The sequence below is a fragment of the Empidonax traillii genome, unplaced genomic scaffold, assembly GCF_003031625.1.
Source record: "Empidonax traillii isolate 1590-97213 ecotype Southwest subspecies unplaced genomic scaffold, ASM303162v1 scaffold831:size274641, whole genome shotgun sequence".
NCBI classification, from domain to species: Eukaryota; Metazoa; Chordata; class Aves; order Passeriformes; family Tyrannidae; genus Empidonax; species Empidonax traillii.
The window spans coordinates 204,461-217,126 of NW_020956024.1; the positions used below are offsets into that span (position 1 = coordinate 204,461).

Sequence of the window (12,666 nt, forward strand, 5' to 3'; positions counted from 1 at the left end):
CCACTGCACCAGAGGAATAAGTGCATGCTATATCTCAGTTTCTGCTGGGCTCTGCAGGAATATCTATGACTTGGAGACACCTGGCAGTTGACATACATTACAGAAACTTAGAAGCTTTTAAAGAAAAAATATTTTAAACTGAATCAGCAAGTACACAGGTGACACCAAGGTGTCACAGGAGCAAGGTGACACCAAGTAAGAAACTAAAGACTTTTTTCTGGAACTCCATGAAGGTGGCCTGGCTGCAGTTTGTGTTGCATTGTGTAGTTCCAGCCTCTAATTACCTAATTTTTGAGATCATCATGCTTAATCCTATGTTCCATGTCAAAGGTACTATTTTATCTAGGTTGGGGTTTACATCTAGCCTGTAACACTGCAAATTACCAAAATACTATAGCAAACTGTGGTGGGTTGGTCTTGCCTGGCTGGATGCCAAGTGCCCACCAAGCCACTCCATCACTCCCATCACTAGGAAGAAGGGGAAGGAAAATAAGATGGGAAAAAACCCTCATAGGTCAAGACAAGGTAGTTTACTAAAGCAAAAGCAAAACATGTGCACACAAGCAAAGGAAAAAGATTTTATTCTCCACTTCCCATCAGCGAGTGTTGTCTTGCCATTTCCCAGGAAGCAGGGCTTCAGCACACATAGTGGTTGCTTTGGAAGGTGAACACTGTAAATAACAAATGCTCCCCCCTATCCTTCTTCTTAGCTTTTATATCTGAGCAGACACCATATGGTATGGAATATCCCTTTGGTCAGTTTGGATCAGCTGTGCTGGTTATACCCCCTCCTAAGATTTTGCCCACCCCCCAAACATACCCTGCTGGTGAGGGGAAGATGTTGGAGGGACAAAATGCTCAGCAGTAGCCAAAATAATCTTGTGTTATGGGCACCTTTACAGCTGCCAATGCAAAGCACAGCACTCAGGGCCTCTATGGGGAAACAAACTCCATGTCAGCCAGACCCCATACTCAAATGGAAGGTTTTTCCTTTATCTTCTACCTCCCTTAGATTTTCTCCCCCCTGCAAAATATGATTCCTGCTGGTAGTATGAATTTTTCACCTCTAGTGTAGAGGGACCCTGTGATAATGTTTTTCTGTGATTATTTTGAATTCTATACTAATTTTCTTGCCATTGCTGATAAATTCTGCAAATGATTCAAAGCCCCACTTGAACAAGCACACATATGCTGTCTGACTTCATTATTAGATGGTTATCTCTCTCCACCTATCACTCTTTTTTTTTGAAAAGTTGAAAACTGGAATAGCTTCATTTGGTTCTTGGCTAAAGCCTATTGGACAGAACTCAATACCTAGCACTTCCATCTAATGCTAATATAAAAGGTCAGTGCTTGCTGTATTGCTGTCTTGCATTATGCTCCTCTCTCAGGCCCATTGTCTTTTCCTCAAAAAGGACCTAGGTCAGGACTTGTAGTATCAATCAGCCCTATAACTGACTATCCTTGTTTTCAGAGCCTTAAGCTACTGTTCCAAGGTCACACTGAGCAGCTGCTGCTGCAAAAGGGACAGGTATGCCTTCACCTAGGCTGTCCATATTTGTCACCCCAATGAACTGCAAACCAGACTGAAAAGAAACCCAGCACTGGTGGTGAATGAGGTAAGGCAGCAGAGTCACCTCACAGGCAGAAGCCTGTATTTACACCAACCAATTTCATAACATGCCAGAACTTCAAGTGTTTATACAAACACCTTGAAAACTCTACCATAAATAAAAACATAAATTCCAGGAAACAATTTGTGGGAATGTCACTAAACCCCATGGCATCTATGAAATAAAAACACTGTAACAGGACAGAGCTCACTTCTTTCACTTTGTCACAAGGTTAATTCCTGAGAGATACTACAGTAACTTCCTTTAAAAACTTACCCTTAGTCAGCCATACAGTCCTAGGTAAACTGTTCCACCACCTAAGAAATCTCATAAGAAAGCATTTCCTAAAACACCGCAAAGTCACTGGGTCTTTAAAGCCAGTAAAAACGCTTTCCTCTGCAGGCACAAAATTCACTGACCCTTTTGCAAGTTCTCAAAGGCATGAAAAGTTCCTGTAATGCTCCTCTGTCAGCTCTCACTGCCTATAAGTCTGAACAAACCCACTTCTTCCAAAGTTGCACACGACTTCTGCAGTTAGACTCTGCCTGTACTTTGGGACTTGTCCTTTCACTGTCACAGCATCAAATCAGTAAAGAAATACAGCAGTTAGGGACATCTCATACGCTCAGAATTTAGCTAATTTATATTGAAAAGCACCGGTTTTATTCAAGGGTGGGGGTTTTTTAATTTCTACTCTATTTTGCATGCTACCTTTTGTTCTTTGTAAAAAATAAACTGTCAAACCCCAGAATTATAACGAGTTATAACTACCACCAACTCTCAAAATAAAAAGAACATTCAATCTTTACATCGAGTTCAATTTTTATCCTACCACGTGTTTTTTGCCAAACTGTCAAAATAAAATACATAAATTGATAGAATAACAAGCTACAGAAGATAATGCACAAGTTACTATGGCACATAGACAGTAAACAAAAAAAAAGAAATTCTGAATTCAAACTAAGATGGAGAAACAATTATAACTTTATTTATTCATTTTTGCATTAAAATCAATAAAACAATCATTATTCCACAGATTCTTACCCCCAAAGTTGAATATTTGCTTGCGATTAACAATAACAGTTACCTTGTGGAGAAAGCAATGAGAAACAAAAGTCAGTCCTTAAAACTAAGGCAAGCCAGTAGTTTAACAAGTACATGACGTGTCTATCAAAAGGAAAGAATTTGGGAAGGCATCTGTGCATCTTAATGAAACAGTTTAATTTATTTCTACAATGCATTTTAACCAAAACGTTCCAGACATCGGCAAAGTTCAGCCTGAGGTTCCTAAAGGTACAGTTATTTCTGGGGTCTAAAATGAAAGGAAACTTTTAACTCAACAAAAAATGCAGTTGCACAGCAGACTGTAGACCTAAAAAATGAGATTATGTTAGTATTACTGAACAGCCGTAACAAATTTGTCAAAAAATAAATATGGACACTTTTCCAGTTTTGGAATCACTGGATTTACTACAGACTTTTTACGGGTAACAAATATGGAAAAATAACTAAAAAATATCTAATGTTCTGAAAGGAAGGGGAAAAAAATCTTGAAATAAAACTGCTGAGAGAGTACACAGCCAGTCTTTTATTTGTACATCTAACATTTGGAGTGTGGGCTAACAGGGAAGAACTGTTCCTTCTTAGAACACCTCAAAAGGGCATAGAAAAATTTTCCCTGTTTGGACAGCACGTCCATCTCCATTTATTTCAACAGGAGCTGGCATGCTGACTTTCCAGATTTAGAGACCAAAAAAAAAAAACAAAACCAAAACAAAAACCAACCTAACAAAAACAAACAAACAAAACCAAAACATACCAAAATACAATACAAAAAAAGTCCCCACACATGCTGATTAGGACAACAGCAACTATCCCCATTCTCCTCACTACAGCACTCTCTGCTCAGTCCTCTGGGCTCAACCCTGTCCTGACCTGGCCACATCTCTTCCAGTCTCAGAGCAGAGGCAGTGACCCATTGAAGTGTTATTACTCACACAAAGGATAGAAAACAACTATAGTGTTTTTTTGGTTGCAGGTCTGGTAGGATTTTTTATTAACATTTTTATTGTGTGCTTCAGTTGGCTTCATTTTTCCTTTGCCTGGGTCAATATAAAACAAGGCATAACTAAGCAATTCAGGTGCAGTTTGCTTGAATTCTAATGGAATGCAGGGCCCCTGCTAAGTAATTGTAATAAATAATTTTATTTGCATGCTCTGTCCACAATAAGTGTAGAAATCCATAGTTACGGGTACTGGTTTTTGTTAATTAGCAAGGAGCTCTGCAGGCTGAATTACTGTGTAGCTACTAATTGCATCTTTACTTCTCAACTTCTCAACTGCTGCCTAGCAGTCCCTAATTTAACAATAGTTAATGTAAAGACATTTTTATTATAAGCTGTCCAAAGAATAAAACCAAAAATTAGCTGCTTTAGGCCCAGATTCAGAAAAATAACTCTAGTTAGGAATACACTCGTGCTAGCTAGCAAGTCCTCTTTCTCTTTTTTTCTTTTTTCCTATTTTGGCCCTAAAACATCCCATCTGATTAACTTTCTGAACAAACCTTGTATTCTACTATAGAGCAGTTTCCAAGAATTTAATAATACGAAGAATTCCCAAATAATAGAGAGTTCAAGTGCCCAAATTATAACATATAACCTAAAATCTATAGTTAAATTTAAGAAGCAGAACAGTCTTCAAAGCCTCATTGCTTTTTCTCTGGACAGAAGCATCCTACCTGTGATTCTGACAGTGGTAAACGCACTGCTAAGTGCTTTTTTTACAGCAGCCTCTCCACAAAATACACCTCAGAAAGTACTCAGTAGAAAACTATCCTCAACACAGTGAATAAGTTTCTTGCACAGGGTTTGTATTTTGTAGCTTTTGCCTTACATGTGCTCAGAATTCCTGCTTTGGAGTCACATATTCTATAAAGTTGATCTCTTATCTCGCAACTTTACTGACCATACCAGTTCCTTCTACTTTTTCCATTTTAGAAGGTTTATCAACAGACAAAAACCTTTTCTCCAAAAAAACCTTCCCTAGAATAGAGAAGAAAAAAAGGCAAAAAAACCCATTCTGACTTCATTTCATAGTTTTATTGAGCATAACATCTCATCACATATTTCCCACTTACTGATCTTATTGTCAACAGGCTGGATTACTTGTAGCTTTTGCTTTCTGTGTAGACAGAACTTTGTTGCATTCTTTGACAGTGGGAGAGATAAGCAGTAGCAGGAACACAAATCTGGATATGAAGGAAGAAAGAAAGAATGAAAAAATAACCCAAACACTTTGTTACTATTTTACTACTCCCATTTTTTTAAATTTAAAATTTAAATAAAGTGATTACATATTTTATCATTCTAACTAATCTCTTGTTATCTCCTGCAGTTGCACTGAGAAAAAATTACTAATTTTCTAAATTTGATCATATCTTAAAAGTATTTCTTCCATGGCCTTTATCAGCACTGGACTCATATCTATACCTAGTGACTAGTATCACGTGGGCTACGACTTTCATAAACACTTGTATACTTGCTGTGGGGGAGTGGGTTATGCCTTTTCTAATTTTGGTTAATTTTTTTACAATCTGAGTAGAACACGATTCCTTTTTGTGCTTCCATCGACTATTGTGAAGCAAAGATTGCTACCAGCTAATTAATAGAAAACTTCTGTGTAAGGGATCACACAGTACAGTGAAATATCAGGACATGCTTTAAAAAAAGATGCAGCATAATATTCAGACTTACCTGCAGCTACCTAACCAAACTATAGCACTCGGCATAAAGGAAGGTGAAGTTAGGGAATGAGTGGATGGGCTGGGACACACACTTGTTGGAAGTGAGCATTTACACATCAACATCTGCAGAAGCAACATCAAAAACACCCTTGACAGTTCTGCAGTATCCATAGGGAGAGGATCTCTGGCAATGGGCTCAGAGCGCAGCTCTGAAACCTGGATCATCTATTTGGTTTTTCAGAACACTAGAAGTCTAACACACACGGACCTCATAACAGGCTCTCAAACTATAACACATTTCAAGTTTTAATTAGGTAGACCCTTAAACTGAAGATAAAAGCCACCCTCACTAAAAGGAATGTAATCTAGATGAAAGATAGTGAACTATACATAAGCAAGTAAAAACTTTACATCCAGCGTAAAGAACTTAATACAATGGCTGAGAATGAAGTTGAGTGGGTATTTTTCTAAAAACTCTGTGTAAACCAATGATAGCAAGGTCCTAGTGGTATCCAGCATTTTCACCCTAAAGTTGTATAGGTGTGAGCTTTTGTTTTTCCTCTCTGTTTAACAAACACTCCAGCAGAAATTCTGTGAACTGCTCAGTCTTGCCAAGGAGAATTTTTCTCCTGTAGACTGACCCTTTATGTATTTATCCATATCTTCAAATGCAAAATACTGTAGATTTCAGTTTTATATTTATGTAGTTTTATCTGCCTCAGACAGGAGAAGAGAGAATATAATCGCTGGGAACATTATATAATACAACCCAAAGAGCCAGATGCATCCATACTGATTCATTTGTTGTTGAGTTGCTGGGTTTTTTTAACAGAATTCACTTAAGAGGATCATTTGTACTTGCGGAAAAATACAGTAAAATTGTATTATAATAACAATTTCCAGGTGGAAAAATAAATCTTATATATATCAGAAAAAAATTAACTAATGATTGTATTTTTATTGTTTGCAATTCCATCTGACAGATATTGTCAAAATGCAACCTCTTGCTGATCCTTCCTAAACTACATAGCTGGACTGTGGATCATCACATCAGCCAAACAATAGTTACAGCAGGAAAAGATATGATACTTGAATGTTGTGGTATCTACACAGTCCAGCCACACTGACCTCCAAAATCCAGCACAACTCAATAACACAGGGACTTCTAAGAAACAGTATATGCTTTTCTACAGAAACAACAAAGTGGAAAACAAATACAAACTCTTGTAATACCTCAGGGACTTTCTTATGGTCATACACAGTTAAGAGTTGTTTTCTACTTTATACTCCTTCTCCCCACCCTTAAACCACACGAAGCCAGGTAAGAGAAGCTATGGAGACCAAAACTTAGCAGGAGGTGCCAGTATGCTGCAACATAAAATGTCCTGACAGCCTAAGGCCCAAATCATACAGCAAAACAAGCTGCCACTACTGGTTACTACAACACTCTTTACACTTTTTTTCCACATGCAGAGATACATCATCTTCCTCAAGTGAAGTTCTTAACACTATTTTCTTTGGTTCTTTCACATCCCTCAAGATTACTCCTGCAATGCCACTGTGGGTGGGCAGTACAGGGTTACAGTAATTTTACATAGTTTGTTCATATTAACATATTACTGATGTTTCTTTTATTCTCCCTTGGTTTTCTGAGTGTTGATTACACACACTGGCTGGATCCCCAGCAAACTGTAAGCTGTCTGGGGCAAGGTTATCTCTTTTTCAGGATTAGGCACACAACATAGTAACATACGAGAGTGTCTTTTTTTTACTTTATTCTTGTATGTTTTAAAGAACATATTTCTCAATGAAGTGAGTGTTTATTAACTCTAAGGAGAAAATCTAGCACAGTATGTTTTCCTTTTGTAATGTTATTTCACAGAAGGAGAAGGAGGAAAAACACGTAGGAGAGAGAATAAACATCATTAACTCACAGAAAATGGTCACCTCTTCAAGTGCAACAGCAAGGAACAACCTGACAAGAAAGAATAAAGCACAAGTTTAGCACACATTTCACCAAGTGCATGGAATCAAAGTACTTGCTTTGCTTTGCATTAAAAAATGAACAAAACCCCACAACAAACAAACCCACATGCAGGAGAAACAAAATAACATTTCTTATAGAAGTCCAACAGCTGTAAGAATCAGTTAGGTGATACCTGCTTTCTGCTGAACAGTCCTATGAAAAGTAGTTTAGAGAACTGTATGCAAAAGTAAGACAGGACAAATTAAAAACACACTAGCTTACCAAAACAATTATAATGCCTTTTTTTCTTTCTGTGGGAAACAACTGTCTCTAAACACAAATTACTTGTAAAAAGATGCTACCATTTCAGCCATATACACAGGCTATTCATACATAGTCTGTGAACATTCACTGGCAATACTGAATGTCAATGTTCTGATTCAAAGGCATACTGCCAGCTATTACAAACATTTACTTTGAAGAGGGTATGTAAAAATAGAAGTGGTTAAATAGTGTCTGTAAAACAAATTTCTGCAATGACCTATTGTCCCGAGTTGCCTACATAAGATTAAGCCAGCTAAACTCAGGCTTTTCCCACAGAATGTCATGATAATCAAACGGACACAGAACCCTCTTTAATTTTTCCAAACAGTACAGCTTACCAGATATTTAGATTAACTGCAGAGAAATGAAATAATGATACTGAAAGGGCTGTCCCTCCTGTCAAGAAAAAGAGAAAAAACCTTTCTTTTAAAGGAAAAAAAAAAAATCATCATATAGCATCAGTAGAACTCACTGCTACAGAAAGTCACTGAGACAAGAGTCTACAAATATGTGAAGGTGGAAGAGACATTTTCATAACACAACCAGAGGAATCAAAACCTGTGGTTTTTTTCTTCAAAAGATAGCAAGCTTTATGCTTCAGAGCTTCAGCAAATCTTTACAAGACCAAGAATAGGCTTCTTGCCAACATAGAATGGAGATTATGGCACTGGCCCCAAAATTAGTTCCTCTGCAGCCTTTGCTATTCGTAACTGTCAGGATCAAAGTACTGGACAAGATGGATGTTAGCACCAACCCATTATGCTCGTTCCTGAATAAGCCTTCCTACAGTTCAGCAAATAATTTATTTCAAAATACTATTTTTAACACAGTGCCAAGTCCTTACATTCCCAATTCCATTCAACATACCTACCACCAACACTGTACAAATCAAATTTTGGCAAAGGTTTCAGAAGAGCATGGTTTGATCAGCTGGCGGCGGGTATTTAAATAGGAAAAAGGGTCTACAGCTGCTGAAGTCCTTAAGACTTCTAAAAGAATCTAGAGCGTGACTTTCTGCATCTCCCAAGAATAAGTTACTGACTGTCCTGATGCAGAAGAAATTCCATTCAGATCTGGAAAGCAGATAACTCTCAGAACCTGTAACTGAAAGGCAGCCCTAGAAAAATAAAGGAAACAAAGAAAAAAAAAAATCTCAGCTCTCAAGTGGGGGATATTAACAGCAGCAAGGCAGTTAGTGAATGCTTTATTTTTGCATTTTACTGGTCAGTTATAGAACAAATTTTTACCAATTTCTGCCTTAATAAAACATTAAAACTATAATTCAGAAATACTAATAAGTGCCAGCTTGAGACTGAAGGCCTGATTTTCTAGAACTGTAGAAAACCCGCAACTTCCACCATCTTCCACTGGTTCCACTAAAATGAGAAGTCTTTGGAAAATTTGAGAATGTTGAATTAAACACAGCAAAAACCAACAGTCTAAAAGAAATAATAAATCTCACCCTGTCCACTCTAAGCCTCCCACTTACCACCCAGCAGGCTTAGTTGTGTTTAATATAAAAGAAACACAGTACTTGACAGATGACACCTATATATTTTCCAGCAGAGGAGCGAACAGACTCCAAGAGGTGTAATTTATCTGAAATTACCTTGATTCCAGGCAAGCTTTTCTTAATGTGTTTATGAAGACAAAGAGCTTACTTTTCTTTATGGAACATTCATACCAAAGGAAATTAGAAACCTTCCCATTAAAGCACAAGTTTCCAAGCTGGATATTGCCAGAGGTCATCCCATTTTCTCTGTATTCCACACAATACACATTATATATTCATAATTTTTCTGGAAAAGCATCACAAATCTGTCTGACCTGTTTCTGAAAATATCTAAAAGAACACTGACCTTAAATGGTGTAAAGTAACATTGCCAATACAAGCAACTGTCAAAATGCTCTTTCCAAAAATACTGAAAGCATGAAACTGTCACCGTAAGATAAAGAGGCCAAACATGTGATCAGCAATACTTTACATGAGCTAGAATTTCTTGAGCTAGAAATTTCATAGGTGAGATGGGCATAACATACAAGAAAGACACTGAGGTGCTGGAGGGCATCCAGAGAGCAACAGAGCTGGTGAAGGGTCTGGAGCAGAAGTCTTATAAGGAGCAGCCGAAGTTGTAACAAAGTGGGGGTGGTCTCACGTCTCAAGTAACAAGTTATAGGATGAGAGCCTCAAATCGCACCAGCAGAGGCTTAGATTGGATGTTTGGAAAACTTTATTCACAGAAAGAGTTGTGAAGCATTGGAGCAGGCTGCCCAGGGAAGAGGTTGAGTCACCATTCCTGGAGGTATTCAAAAGATGTGTAGATGTGGCACTTAAAGACATGTTTTGGTGATGGTGGCAGTCCTGGGTTAATGGTTGGACTCCATGATTTTAGAGGTCTTTTCCAATCTAAACAATTCTATAGTAATATAGGCATGTAAACCAACACAATTTTAAGAAGTTATTTTCTTCTGAATAAACTGTCTTTACTTTCTCATGGCTCACCACTCAACAGTTAATACTGTCACTATCCCTGACTGTAAGGTAATAATAATGAGTTACAGAAGTCCACAGTTCAAGAGCCTGATTTTAAGCAATGAATTCCAAGAACCTGCACTAACAAAGATGGTTGCAAGAGTCAAAACCGGTGTGGAGCAACCTCAGAAGCCATGTGGGTTTTAAGCTGAGTTAATTCCTGGATAGTGAAAGCTGTTTCCTTTTTGAGCTTCTCTTTCTACTAAAGCCTTTTAGCAATTTCATTAAAAGGGAAGAAGCAACTGCTTTGCCTTCCTTGTTTACAAATTCTCCACTCCTTAATTCCCTTCCTTTCTGTTGCAATCCACTTTGCACTCCAGGAATCCCTCCCCTCCTGCCCAAACACGACCTTTTCCCCTGAAACTATGACTTGGAAAAAAGGCTTTTTTAAGAAGAAAGGCATAATCTCCAAGAACGAAAACCTGATAGGCTCAAAAAAATAATCGTTAGACTGGCCCAAGTTGCACCTTCTGAATGCATTGGTTACATTGCTGCGCTCCACAGCTTATGTTTAGAAACAAAAATTAGGAATAAGGATACACAGAAGGAAGGATACAACAGAAGGAAGGACACAGCATACAATAAGGAGAGACTGTGGACATCCCACCCCTGGAAGTGTTCAAAGCCAGGTTGGATGGGGCTCTGAGCAACCTGATTTAGTGAGCAGCATCCCTGCCCTTGGCAGGGCAGTTGGAACTAGATGATCTTTAAGGTCCAAATCAACTCAAAGCATGCTATGATTTTATGATTCTATATGCTGATATTAGTCTAAGCTAATTCCTTACACATAGTTTCTAGAACAAATGCTGGACCAATCTCAAACAACCTTACCATGTCACATCTAATCCAGGAGCACCCACATACTGAATGTGACATGGGAGTTAAGGAGAGGGGGGTAAAAAATTAATAAAATAAAAACAGAAGAGAAGGATAACACAAGAATACAAGAGGAGGAATAGTCCAAAGCAAGCCAACTTTCAGACAGCATTAGGGAAAAAAATCACTACCTACAACTGCTAATATCTAAGCGCATAGACAATTCTTCTCTCAGCCATGCTGATAAGGAATCTTTCTTCCTTTCAAGTGGTTACCTTCATGACACCTGTAACAACTCAGCATTACTGAAAGCTGTAACAGCTTACTAAAATTTTCAGTGGCTATATCAGCAGTTAAGAACTGACAGGTGCAGTCACAATCCTGCACACATGCCCAAACTTCACACCTGTACAAAACAAAGCTAAAAAGCCTCAAATAGCCAGCTTTAGGAGAACTAAAACAACAAATACCACCTTCCTTCCAAGTTTTCTTATTGATTTTGTGTCCAAAAAGTACAAATACAGGTTTAAGATTTTCCTGTGGCTCTGGCATTTGTGCATGTTTTCTTATGTGAATTCTTTGGTGTACATTAAACTGTGAGAATTCAAATGCTCAGTTGTTGAGGTACTTGCAGGCAGTCAACCACCTTTGCTCTGACCTTCTCCTTACTGATCTTTCTTTCCAACTCTTGGAGAGACCAGCACTCATAAAAGAGTCGCAGCTTGTTTTCTCCTATTTTTGATAGTCATCTGCCAAAAGTTGTCACAAAAACGGTTCTTCAAAGACCACAATATTCCCAAGGCAGGAAGAGTCTGGACAACATTATTCTAGGAAGTGCACATAAATCAAAGATTTTTCAAAAGTATATAATTTGACCATAACAGGCTGATTTCAAGACAAGGATCGAGCAATAGCACCCTTCAAACATGGCTAACTATGTCATGTTACAAACTTACTATAAAACACTATGAACGCTTTGTAGTCACAAGTAGGGACACAAGTAGTCATCTCCCTTTAATGTCACTGTAAGAAAGCAGCTGTACCATTCCAGCTAGCATTCTTCAATCAATCAGCCAACCAACTTGGGGCAGACAGCCGACAGGGCAAAGTTTGGGAAGAACTGCTGGGATGTGACAAAGGGTAATGGATCGTGTCAGACAGTCTTAGTTGGAACATGAGACTTAGCTACAAGATATAGCAATGGTAGCTTCAAGTTTATACTTTTCTCCCCCTACATCAGGAAATCAGACTGACAAGTTATCACTGCACCATTAAAAATACCTTTAACACATACTTGAAATATAGCCACAACAACATTAAATGCATTTGCAGAGAAACAAACAACTCTAATCCATCTCCAGATTTAGTAGCAACACTGCTGCCACGTTGTAACTCAGCCTCGGCCTGATGCTCCTCTCAGCCTTTTATTCACCTGATAAAACGCGAATATTATGATATAAACTGGGAGGTGACACAGGAGCACTTGGTAACACACAAGAACTGCATTAAACAGGTAAATAAATATCAGAAGGTAAATACACAAATATTAGAAATAATTATTAGAAAAAAAAAATAGAAAGAAAAACGAGCACGGGTTCACACATCGTCCGACTTCATCGATGTGACAGCACCGGTCTTCACCCTCCAGCCCCGCTCCAGCCTCCCTCCGGCC

General features: G+C 38.2%; 1 long non-coding RNA gene across 2 annotated transcripts; it reads right to left on the reverse strand.

The window, feature by feature from the left end:
- Positions 1 to 4,694: 4,694 nt before the first annotated feature.
- On the reverse strand, positions 4,695 to 12,629 carry LOC114066925. 2 transcript variants are annotated; one of them, XR_003573265.1, is made up of 3 exons: positions 12,427 to 12,629; positions 7,290 to 7,330; positions 4,695 to 4,860 (listed from the first exon to the last, which is right to left on the reverse strand). It is a non-coding gene; the product is annotated as an uncharacterized LOC114066925 (long non-coding RNA). The 2 variants fall into 2 exon arrangements; XR_003573264.1 differs by lacking the exon at positions 12,427 to 12,629 and having other exon boundaries at positions 7,290 to 8,029.
- Positions 12,630 to 12,666: the final 37 nt, after the last annotated feature.